General features: G+C 36.2%; 1 protein-coding gene across 8 annotated transcripts in view; it reads right to left on the bottom strand.

Annotated features, from left to right (window-relative positions):
• Window positions 1-12,438, bottom strand: part of GULP1 (GULP PTB domain containing engulfment adaptor 1) — a 333,659-nt gene that overhangs the window by 182,978 nt on the left and 138,243 nt on the right. The gene's annotated exons all lie outside the window — the stretch shown is intronic.

The raw sequence follows: 12,438 nt of genomic DNA on the forward strand, positions 1-12,438 counted from the left end.
GAATAGCTACTTAGCGCTATTTGAAATGCTCTTCCATGTGTAAGGAAAAGGCAGTTAGAATTATATTTCCAAAAATGAAGACGTGACTTTCCATTCTCTGCTCGGAGAACTTCATATTTTGATTCTTAGGCTCTACCTGTCCCTCTTCCTGTAAAGCTTTTCCTCATGCACTGGAGTGCTCCACTCCCAAACAAATAATTACTCTCCCTATAAGTCTTCATATATTCTGTCACAGTATTTGAAATTATTAATTTATACATGCTTTCACTCTATTATAGTGAAATAAATAGATTCTCAAATGAAATAAAAAGATTCTCAAATGCAAAAGCTATGCCTTCTTTATGGTTTTAATCCCAAGCCTGACACATACATGACAAAAAGACAAAAATAATCAATTAATGACTGACTAAATGGGTGGATAGAAGTAACCACAACAAAGAGCTGGTGATGATAACCCTTCATATTTTTAATCTGAAATTTCACTAATAATGTTCTAAAAGAAAAAATACAGTATGGCATAATTAACATTTTATCACTGTATTATCACCTACATCCCTCTGTAAACACAAAACACACACACACACATGCACACAAACACATACAAATATTCCAAGTTAAAATGTAAATTTTTAGTTTAGACTTCACATATTTAAAATTTCATAATTTGTACAGCCCTACAGGCTAGCACTACCAAATTTATTAATGACTGTGACTGATTCAAAAATGTTAAATAGGGGAAATAAAAGCTCCACCTTAAAAGAACAAATCTGCTCTTTGCCAATGAGAGGGTGAGACCAGATAATCAATAAGGGTCCTCCGAATTATTTTAAAGAATTTTTCCCATGGCGTCAAACTCCCATTAAGCCAAACTTTCACTAAGGCTGGCTGCACATGTTTTACAAAAGAACAACTTTTTTAAATGAAGAGAAACTAATTTTTCAAATGGTAGCACAGTTGAATAAATATGAATAAATTCTCTAGACATGCTATAGTAATGTATTTTTTGCTATTTTTTAACTAATTGGAATAAATTATACTATAGTTTCCATTGGGAAAAACTGTTAAAATGGATCTTCCTTCCTAACATGGATCACCTGAGCTATTCACATAATTTAGAGTGTGTAGGCAATTTCTGGCACAGAATGTAAGGAAGTAAGTATAAAGAAACCATTGGGTAATTCTAGCAAATAGCACTAGCTTGAACAAACGCAACAAAGCAACAATCCTTTATAATCCAATGAAACATGCTTTAAAAGCTTCCAGCAGTTTCCTGAGAAGAACTCAGAGTCATTAAAAAGCAGCCACGTTTTGCCATAAGAGACAATGGGAAAAGGAATTTCCTGTTGTAATGAGTAACATGAGGCAAGGAAACAACGAAAACAGGCAAATTGACACTGTTTACAGATAATAGAAACACAACAACCTTTTATTTGTATACTGACACTTATATTCAAATTGGCTGGATTCTCACGGCCTCAGTTTTAAAACAGTTTAACTGCTAAGTATTTTGAAAAATTTCCTAGTGTAGACAAAAAGTATTTTCTGAGCATCTAAAACTTTCAAAAACAGAAATTAAAATATTTTTTTCAAAAACTCAGTCTTCACCATTATGAGTTGGCATCTATCTGAGAATGAATATAGTCTACCAGACTTTAAACATAAATGTTTAAGTATATTTACCCAACTATATCTGATGAACTGCCATAAATATCTTATGTGTTTGTGTGCTTTTTATTCACTTTGCAGTTGAATACTACGAGTTGAAGGGCTTGCCGTCCTGTGGCCTGTATTCATTTAATCCTGTCTCTGAATTATTGCTGACAGTCTCTCTTCCCGGGATGTAGGACACGAAGTCCACAAGTTGATACAGGTGAATTAAAGCTGAGACTGATGCCAGTTTTCTGATTGTCAGACCAGCTCTTCTATCACAAGACTAAAAAGCACGAGATTGTTAAGACCGGAAAGGACTACCAATTGAGTCCTGAAACTAAATGTCTAGCCTTGTGATTTGTTGTAATCAATCTGAGAAAAGACCTAGTATCCTTGCACTTTACTTACTCCAGTCTAGTCACCTTAGTTAACCTCTGGCTGGCATTTACTTGATATATAATTTACATAGCATAGAGTTCACTCATTTAATACACAATTCAGTGGTTTTTAGAATATTTACAAAGTTATGCAACCATCACTATCTAACTACATTTATGCAGAACATTTTCATCACCCCAAAAAGAACTCTCAATGGAAGAACAGAAGAAAGGAGGGGAAAAAGAGGAAGAGAGGGATAGAAAGAAGAAAGGAAAGGATAAGAAGAGGAAACTACACAGAAAGAACTTCATTTAAAAGTGAAAAAAAATGCTTACAAAATAAATATTAAAAAAAAAAAACACTGGAAATAGAAATTCAATAACACTTTAAAAGTACATTTTTCACTTTATTCTAGATGATTATATCTTTCCTTTCTTTTTCAAGGACTTCCCTGGTGGCTCAGATGGTAACGTGTCTGCCTACAATGCGGGAGACCCGGGTTCAATCCCTGGGTGGGGAAGATCCCCTGGAGAAAGAAATGGCAATCCACTCCAGTACTATTGCCTGGAAAATCCCATGGACAGAGGAGCCAGGTAGGCTACAGTCCATGGGGTTGCGAAGAGTTGGACATGACTGAGCGACTTCACTTCACTTCTTCTTTTTCAAAGTCAGTATTATAATTTAGTCACGGGGTAGGTAAAAGATTGCTGGATTAGAAACTTGTTTTCTAAGACAGAGCACTGGGGCATCTTGGTTTGGTTATATTATTTTGCAAACCATAAAATTTACTTTTATCTGAGAATGGTTGCACTCATTCCATGGTACCTTGAGGAATTTTGAAATAATAAAGGTATTTTTATAAAAGGCCATGAGATGTAACTAGGGACTGTCAGCTCCTTAGCATTGTTTCAACTCTATTTCTTACTTATGATAGGGCTGTGACTCTGGGCTTACCACGCCTGACATCTACCCTGTTGTTATTTAGTCGCTTAGCCATGTCTGTCTCTTTGTGACTCCATGGACCGTAGCCTGCCAGGCTCCTCTGTTCATGGGATTTTCCAAGAAAAAAACTGGAGTGGGTTGCCATTTCCTTCTCCAGGGGATCTTCCCGACTGGGGGTCAAAAGCCATGTCTCCTGCTTGACAGGCAGATTCTTTACCACTGAGTCACCTGGGAAGCCTAGACTGCTACCCTAGACCACCATTCACTTAGCTTAGCTTGCTGCTAGTGAAAAAAGCTGATGCCTGTCAAGACTGAAGATTAGTTCCGTCTGCTTCAGTTTGTCTTTGTCCCTTGTTTCTTGTTTTTTTCAGAACTAGCTAGCCAGAGTTTTCTGACTTAGGTAATGTTCCAGTTGGAAGCAAGACTTGATGGCTACTTGGAATCATGTGACCAAGGCAATCATCTTTGAAAATAAGAGCCCTTTCTTCTTTTTCCTACATAAAGTGAAGTGAAGTCACTCAGTCCTGTCCGACTCTTTGCGACCCCATGGACTGTAGCCCACCACACTCCTCTGTCCATGGGATTTTTCAGGCAAGAGTACTGGAGTGGGTTGCCATTTCCTTCTCCAGAGGATCTTCCCAACCCAGGGATCGAACCTGGGTCTCCCGCATGGTAGGCAGACGCTTTACCATATGAGCCACCAGCGAAGTCTCCCAGCAAAAGCTGGAGAGTTGGAAGTTGCTCTTTGGGACATGAGTCCACCTTCACCCCAGGATTCTCAGCTTCCTCAACAAAGCTGTCTTTCCTTTTACCCAGCACTTGTCTCCTGGTATTGGATTCTTGGGCAACAAGCAACTGAACCTAAGGTAGGTAACATTTCCTTTTATTCTTACTGTAACTCTCATTTTCAGCACTCAGTTAGCATATACATTCAGGTCTTCATAATCTTAAGCTTTTTAGTCTCATGATGGAACAGATGGATGGCAATCAGAAAACTGGAAACAATTGCCACTTTAATTCATCCCTATTTACTTCTTCCTTCTCTTCCAAGGGCATGTTCTATGTTCTTCTATTCTTTCATCTCCAACTGCAAACATCTTTTTTTCTGATTTGTTCTACACTGATAAAGGATTTAAACAGAAATTAACATTTCATCTAACACTTTTCTTTGAGATTTGTTGTGTCAGAAGAATAAGTGTCATATTCTTTAAAATATCATGGGATTCTTCAAAAAGTCAACTTCTAGAAATTATTAATATCATTAAACTTTTCAGTATCTGGGTTGCATTTCACAGACAGATTATATGCAGTCCTGCAGTTTTCTGAGATAAAATTGCTTTATTACTTAGATAAAATAGATTGTATCTGAGATTGTGCTAATTGACCCTGAGAAATACAAACCACAGTAGCCTCCATGCTATAATCTTTTTTAAAAAAAATTCCCTACAACGTGCCCTTTACTTTTGTCTTCAAAATACACAATTTCCTAAGATTTACTCCTTATTCTATCAGAAACTCCAATGGACTATATGAAGAAAACTCTCTGGATCATATTAATCTATAGTAAGGAATCATGGCTATTTGCAAAGTAATTTGGGACTGTGAAAATGAAGCAAATGAACTTTAAGTAAATACTGCTAAAAGTCGTCTTTAAACACTTCATTCAAACATTTTAAGACTTATCCCACATGGTAACATATATACCCTTCAGGAACTATAAATTGCTACAAAGGAGTTATACTATCACCTAGTCACTCCATTAGAATCTTGTTTTATAATAATAAAACAGTCATGCAAATTAATTCCATTTAAGAAATTATAAATTAGTCTAATTATGTAAATTTTATTTTTTGAGGAGACCAGAATAATTTCTGTCATTGTATGATTAAAAAATTTACGTAGATTAAAATACATAAACTGAAATCGTTTTCCTGTCATAAATGCTATTTTAGAATAGAACAAATTATAAGCCCCTGACATATTACAAAACCTCCTTCTAATGATTAATAGTGTTGAGTTCTAAGAGGAATTGCCAAGCTAATGACATATTAAGCTTTTCCAGCTTCAGCATTCTTTTGAACACACTGGGAGGGCAAGCATCTTATCTGTCAAATCCTTCACTTAGTTCTTGCTAAATTAAGTTCTAAAAAATGCATAAATTACTTTTTTTCCAATGAAGATTACTGAAGTGTTATGATTTGGAATACTGCCTACTGGCTAGAATCATACTAATAAATCATAAAAATGATTTGCCTAATAGTTACACACTTGTAGTCAATATTCCATTTTAAAAATATATTGTATTGCTTCTTTGTAAAGAAAATGACAGAATTCAGTAAAGTAGACATATAACAAAAACTTGTCACCAACTAGAAACATAAAAACTGACCAATAAATAAAAATATTTTCCTTATAAAATACTAACTTAATTTTAACACATTAAAAAAATTTGGTGTTAAACTGAAACAGGAACATCTCTCAACAAATACAATAACTTATATGATTTATCCTCCAATATTCATTTTAATTGTAATTAGTGTATGAGGTTAAGGTATAGATTTTTAAATTATTAAGTTCTTTAATTTAGAGAGTGTCAAAAAACTTAAAAGATACATAAAAGGGATAAACTGACTTCAGTCTCTTATTTAAACAATATTTACTATGAACTTACATTGTGAATTATATTATAATACAAGTGAGAAAGATAGAATTAAGCTATGCCTCATGGAATTTATACACCATTGGCAAAGACAGAAATGGGAGAAAATAACTCACACATAAGGAGAAGAAAAATGTAGTGATTTATAGGGTATTATGGTGGCTGGTGGCTTATTACAAGAAAACCTTAACTAGTATAAAAAAAATATCAAGGGGTCCTTTTTGGAGGAAGTAATGTTTAGACTATAATTTGAAAGATGTAAGTGAAGTTTACCACACAGAAGGAACAGGGAAAGGTTTGCTGCTGCTAAGTCGCTTCAGTCATGTCCAACTCTGTGTGACCCCATAGACGGCAGTCCACCAGTCTCCCCCATCCCTGGGATTCTCCAGGCAAGAACACTGGAGTGGGTTGCCATTTCCTTCTCCAATGCATGAAAGTGAAAAGTGAAAGTGAAGTCGCTCAGTCATGTCCAACTCCTAGCGACCCCATGAACTGCAGCCTACCAGGCTCCTCTGTCCATGGGATTTTCCAGGCAAGAGTACTGGAGTGGGGTGCCATTGGGAAGGGTTTGAAGGTGTGCAAACATGGCATTTAAAGAACTGAAAAAAGGCCAATAAGGATGAACAGTGGAGAAAGGTGGAAGCAGTGACAACAGATAGAGCTGAAGAGATAAGGCCAGGAGGAAACCTGTTTGGTACCTTAAGCCTTGCAATAGGAATCAACTGAAGTTGACTGGGAGATAATAAATCTGCATGTAGATTTACATATTAATATATTCACATTGTTAAAGAAACTTCTAGAAGAAGAGTTAAAAAGCTGTTGCTGTAGCTCAGGCAAAAGATGATGGTAGAGAAATAAAGCTGTCACTAAGAAGGGAAGCAAATTAATGCATTATATATTTTAAAAAATTAATGGATAAGATTCAGTGTCTGAAAATAAGGGAGTGTGGGAAGATGAAGTAATCACAGAATTAAAGCTTGAGCATCAGTACAAAGCCCTGGTAGATCTGGAAGGGTGGACTAGTTCTAGGCCACTGATACAGGTCTTCCAGACAAAGAGAAGATGCTCACCTGACTTCATACAGTTTTAGATTAATTGTTTAATCAAACGTGCTGTTCAAGGAGTGTAAGCCTTTCATGAAAACCAAAAGTTGATCGGAAACCTATCCAAAGATCTCAAAGTGAAAGGTGAAAGCATGATGCTTTTGCATTGAAATGTACATTGGGTTAGTCATCAATAAAAACAAGGAACTGTTATACCATTCATTAAAGATGAAAGGGAATAATGTAATATTTAATTGGGCTTTGCCAAGTCTCCATTGCTTTTTTTTTTATAAAATTGGGGACACAAATCCTGATCCAACAACATGGAATCACTGCAGAGGAAAGATAAATGATATTCAAGGTGAACTCCAAGAAGTACCAAAAAGCAGATAAAAAATGAGCATAATCTATTTATAATGCTAACTGAAAATTTTGTGGTAGCAATTTGCAAGTATGAAATATTTAAACATCATAGCATCCGTCATCTCTTAACTACAGTTTGCATCTGTTAGATGGCTAAGGAGAGAGTATATATTATCCTGAGATGAAAAAAAAAAAAAAGCCTCAGGAGGAAAATGCTTCCTACTATTGGAGTATTAGAGGAGAATCACTGAATCACACAAATTAACATGTTGAACATAAATTGATGTTCTGTCTCAAATCCAGCAGCAATTCAGGTTCAAGTCAGCAATCCTCTGATTTGACTTGCCATAGAAAATTCATAGAAAATACTCGAATGAAAGTTGCAGACTTATTAGCCCAAAACACTGTGAGTGACTAGAAGCAGTAACATAGCCCTACCTTGGGTGTTACCAACATGTGAACACACATGTTGTTTTATAAAATAACTGAACATAGTTCCAAATGTAATCTATAAAACTTGTAGACATAGAAAGATTATGGTTAAGATATGATCTATGATTAACCTCTCAGAGAGACTTCAAATTGTATCCAATATTCATAGCAGCATTATTTACAAGCCAAGAAATATTAATAGAAGCAATCTAAGTTTCCATCGAGAGATAAATGGATAAAGAAGATGTGGTGTACACACACACACACACACACACACACACACACACACACGATGGAATACTACTCAGCCATAAAAAGTATAAAAATTTTGCCATTTGCAGCAACATGGATGGACTTGAAGGGAATTATGCCCAATGAAATGTCAGAAAGAGAAATAAAAGTATTGTATGATATCATTTACATGTCTAATCTAAAAAATAAAATAAAGTAGTGAATATAACAAAACAGAAGCAGACTCAGACATAAAGAGAAGAAACTAGTGGTTACCAGTGGGAAGACGGAAGGGGGCCGTATTAGGAGTGGACTCTTAAAAATATATGCTAAACAATATATATTATTGTCTATATTCATGCATCATATCAAATCATACTGACTAGTTACTGAAATGCTTGATTCTGTATAACCAAAAACACTAACTTAGCAATTTTGCAAGTTTCAAAAAACAAAGGGCTCCAGAAAATTCCAAGTTTTACTAGCGTTGTAACTATCAGGGATAGAGGGGAAAAAATCCAACACCTTTTCAACACTAATTTAATGGGTTTGTTTGCAATGAAATATTAAGACTATGACTGGAAATCTGTTAGGCTTGGGAATAATAGGTATAAAAAGCTAAATAACCTTATATCTAGGTTTGGAAATGGAAAGAAACAAGCCAGCTAAAAAGCTAAAAATCTACAGTATAACTTTGGAATAAAGACAATGAAAATATTTTGCTACTATTTGGAAACTTCCATAGCTCAGAAGACAGAAAAAGCATTCTTTATGCCCTACCACACAGATAGACATACAGCTTTCTATTTCTAGAATAAATAACCTGTGATTATAAAAGCCTGACAAACTAGAGTGCCATTTGCTACTTTTTAAAGTGGGTTCAATTTAATTCCTAAGTGAGAGTTGGGATGGAGAAGAGGTGTACTCTCTACTTTTTTGCATTCCAATACTTCAATAAAGTATTTCATATGAGTTTATTTTCTTCAACATTATTTAAATTGTTCCTGAGAAGTGTGAATAAACAGAAAAAAACCAGCCCAAACTCTATATAAAAACTAAACAACTCAGACTCTACAGAGGCAAAAGTTTTCTCCCTGCTGTTGAGGAACAATTATCAGAAAATAATTTACTAAAACTTTGGTGATGACACCATAGAACACTGCAATATTTTTTATGGTTTTAATGCTGAAATATTTGATGATGTTTTAGTGTAAAAATTATGTATCATGCTTTAATTTTGGAAAGAATTACATTAAAACAACAAAAAGCATTCTCAATAAACAATTTGCTTTGTTCTGAAACGATAAAATAACCTTGGTCCTCTATATTCATTCCTAATTTTTAACACTATTCCTAACATTTCAAATATACAGTGAAATTTTAGGCTGAAATATTTCTCATTTATGCCTTGAATTGTTAAAGCGTAACAAGTTGAACGGTAGGGGCTTCCCAGGTGGCACAGAGGCAAACAATCTGTTTGCCAATGGAGGAGACACAAGAGATGCGGGTTCCATCCCTGGGTCGGGAAGATCCCCTGGAGAAGGAAATGGCAACTCACTCCAGTATTCTTGCCTGGAAAATTCCATGGACACAGGAGTTTGATGGGTTACAATCCATTGGACACGACTGGGCACACACACACAAACTACAAGTTGAAATGGTAAAGGAATATGATCAAGTTTTTAATTCAGTTTTTTGCTTTACTCTCTTCTGTTCAAGGAATACCCCCCCATCCTTCTGCTGTTATATATTAACTGTACTCTGCTTACTTTATTAACTCGTGTTATCTCAGTACCGTAATCTGTCTTCAATGAGAGTGAGAGGAAAGAGTTCTCTGATTCTCCTCATGGTTGCTAAGACCAGAACGCTTAACTGTTTTTCTCTAATCCAAGCACATATCTTCAGTATCCAGACTGCAGAAGATAACTAGGGCTTTCTTTTACCAGTCTGAATACTTGACAAAGCTCCTCTGCATCACAACTAAGTAAGTAGTTACTCATCCCAGCTCAAGGCTTCTCCAGGAAGCGGGAACCTGCCATTTCCGAGACTGGTGCATTCTTAATGCAACACCCACCTTTGGTTAAGTGTCCTACCCAAGGCCTATGGTTTGTTTTCTTTTTAAAAATTGTTTTTTTATTTTGTATTGGGGTAGGGCTTCCCTGATGACTCAGAGGCAAAGAACCCACCTGCCAATGCACAAGACACAGGAGACAGGGGTTCTATCCCTGGGTGGGAAGATCCCCTGGAGAAGGAAATGGCAACCCACTCCAGTATTCTTGCCTGCGAAATCTCATAGACAGAGGAGCTACAGCCCATGGGGTGACAAAGAGTCAGACACAACTTAAGTGACTGAACAATAATAGTCATTAAACAGCACTGGGACAGTTTCAGGTGAACAGTGAAGGGACTTAGCTATACAAATAGTGTATCCACCCTCCCTCAAACTGCCCTCTCCAGGGCCTATCTTCAATCATGACTTCCCTTTCAAATCTGACAGTGTATCCTTTTATGGATTTTTCATACTTTTTGGTCTATTGAAGGTTCTCTGACTTATTTTCCAATACAGTTCTAAATTGAATTATATATATTTATTTTCTGGTCTATCCAGGGATTTGAGGTTATAACAGGGATATTACTGTGTGTGCTTGGTTTATCACAAGGAATAGAAAATGTGTAATTTTCCTCTCACAAAAAAATTTAATATCAAGTGTAAGTTTAAATTATGAAAGGGGATATAAAAACTCTTTTTAATATTCTCACTACCCTGGAAACTTACTATTGCTGCTTGCATTAGTGTTATCTTTAGGACACAAAACTAATGTTTTACTTTCTCAAAATGATATTTTCATCTTTTCTAAGTAAACAAAATAAGAGGTTTTTCTTGGAATCTTTCTGTAAATTGGAAAACATGTAAATAAAACTATAAAACTGAATATGAGGTAGGAGAACAGTCAAGGGATCTGAAATAAATGAAATATGAGGAGGATTAGCGGCACAAAAATGTGGGAGAATAAGAAATACGTAACCCAGCTATCACAGAGCTGTATGTCAGATCTTTCCACAAGAAGATGACAGGGAATACTGATGAGATGTCTGATATTTTTGGATTAAAATTCTTTCATATGAATCTATATCTTCTTCATGAATTGAGTATGCTGGATAAAATAGTCTACCTGGGTTCTACTCGCCTCTCTACCATTTGATCTTGGGCAAATTTACTTTACCGCTTTCTGCTTAAGCTTTTTCATCTGTAACTGAGTCCCCTACCTCAAAATATCCTTATAAGGATTAGACAGGTTCCTTTATATAGACAGCTAAAAACAATATGTAAGTGCTGGACATTGTAATTAATATTATTAATGCTACTGGGACTGATTTTTAATTCTCAGAAGTTTAGAAAACTCAAGAATGGGGGTGGAGGGAAGCCTATAAACTCCAAGCAGGTAGACTTTCAGGTTCATAGTCGTGTTGTTGTTGTTGTTCAATCACTAAGCTGTGTCCAGCTCTTTGTGACCCCATGGACTGCAGCAGGCCAGACTTCCATGTCCTTCCCTATCTCCTGAAGTTTGCTCAAACTCATGTCCATTGAGGCAGTGATGCCATAACAGTCCTAATTAAGTTAAATTTTATATAGGACAAGTTACTTAAAAAAATATTTGGGGGATGGGCTAACTAAATGATATAAGAGATATAAAGTTGTTTGAAAAAGTCAAGCAATGGAAGCACAGACATAGAGAACAGACTTGTGGACATAGTGTGGGAAGGAGAGGGAGGGACCAAGTGAGAGAGTAACACTGAAGCATGTACATCACCACATGTTAAATAGACAGCCAGTGGGAATTTGCTGTATGACACAGGGAGCTCAAACCTGGCGCTGTGTGACAACCTACAGGGGTGGGATGGGTGAGAAGTGGAAGGGAGGGTCAAGAAGGAGGGGACATGTGTTTACCTATAGCTGATTCATGTTGATGTATGGCAGAAACTAATACAATATTGTAAAGCAACTGTCCTCCTATTAAAAATAAATTTATTAAAAAAATAAAAAAGTCAAACTTTGCACTGAAAGTACAGCTCCGTTGGCTCAGATGGTAAAGAATCTGCCAACAATGCAGGAGACCCAGGTTCAATCTCTGGGTCGGGAAGAGCCCCTGGAGAAGGGAATGGCTACCCACTCCAGTCTTCTTGCCCAGAGAATCCCATGGACAGAGGAACCTGATGCAGGCTACAGTCCATGGGGTTGCAAAGAGTCAGACACAACTAAGCGACTAATACTTTCAACGAGAAGATCATGAAAAAGACCTGTGGTGACACTCATGTATTTTGGGCTTCCCAGGTAATGCTGGTGGTAAAGAACTTGCCTGCCAATGCAGGAGAGGTAAGAGTGGCAGAGTCAATTCCCAGGTAGGGAAGATCCCTTGCAGGAGGGCATGGCAACCCACTCCAGCATTCTTGCCTGGAGAATGTCATGGACAGAGGAGCCTGATGGGCTACAGTTCATAGGGTTGCAAAGAGTTGGACATGGCTGATTCTACTGAAATGTTTAGTTTTCTATTATAATTATTGGTATCTATATTTTCTTATAAATAATTAACCAAGAAATGTATTTCCAGTATATATTTTACTAGAATATATTCAAGACTATTTTTAAGAAAGAAGGTCTGCCTACTTTATAGTCATTAGCAAGTAAAATGTTTGAACTCTGAACTATTTTTAATAGCAAAATATTTATACATCATCTCA

This window comes from Bos javanicus, chromosome 2 (genome assembly GCF_032452875.1).
Source record: "Bos javanicus breed banteng chromosome 2, ARS-OSU_banteng_1.0, whole genome shotgun sequence".
NCBI lineage: Eukaryota > Metazoa > Chordata > Mammalia > Artiodactyla > Bovidae > Bos > Bos javanicus.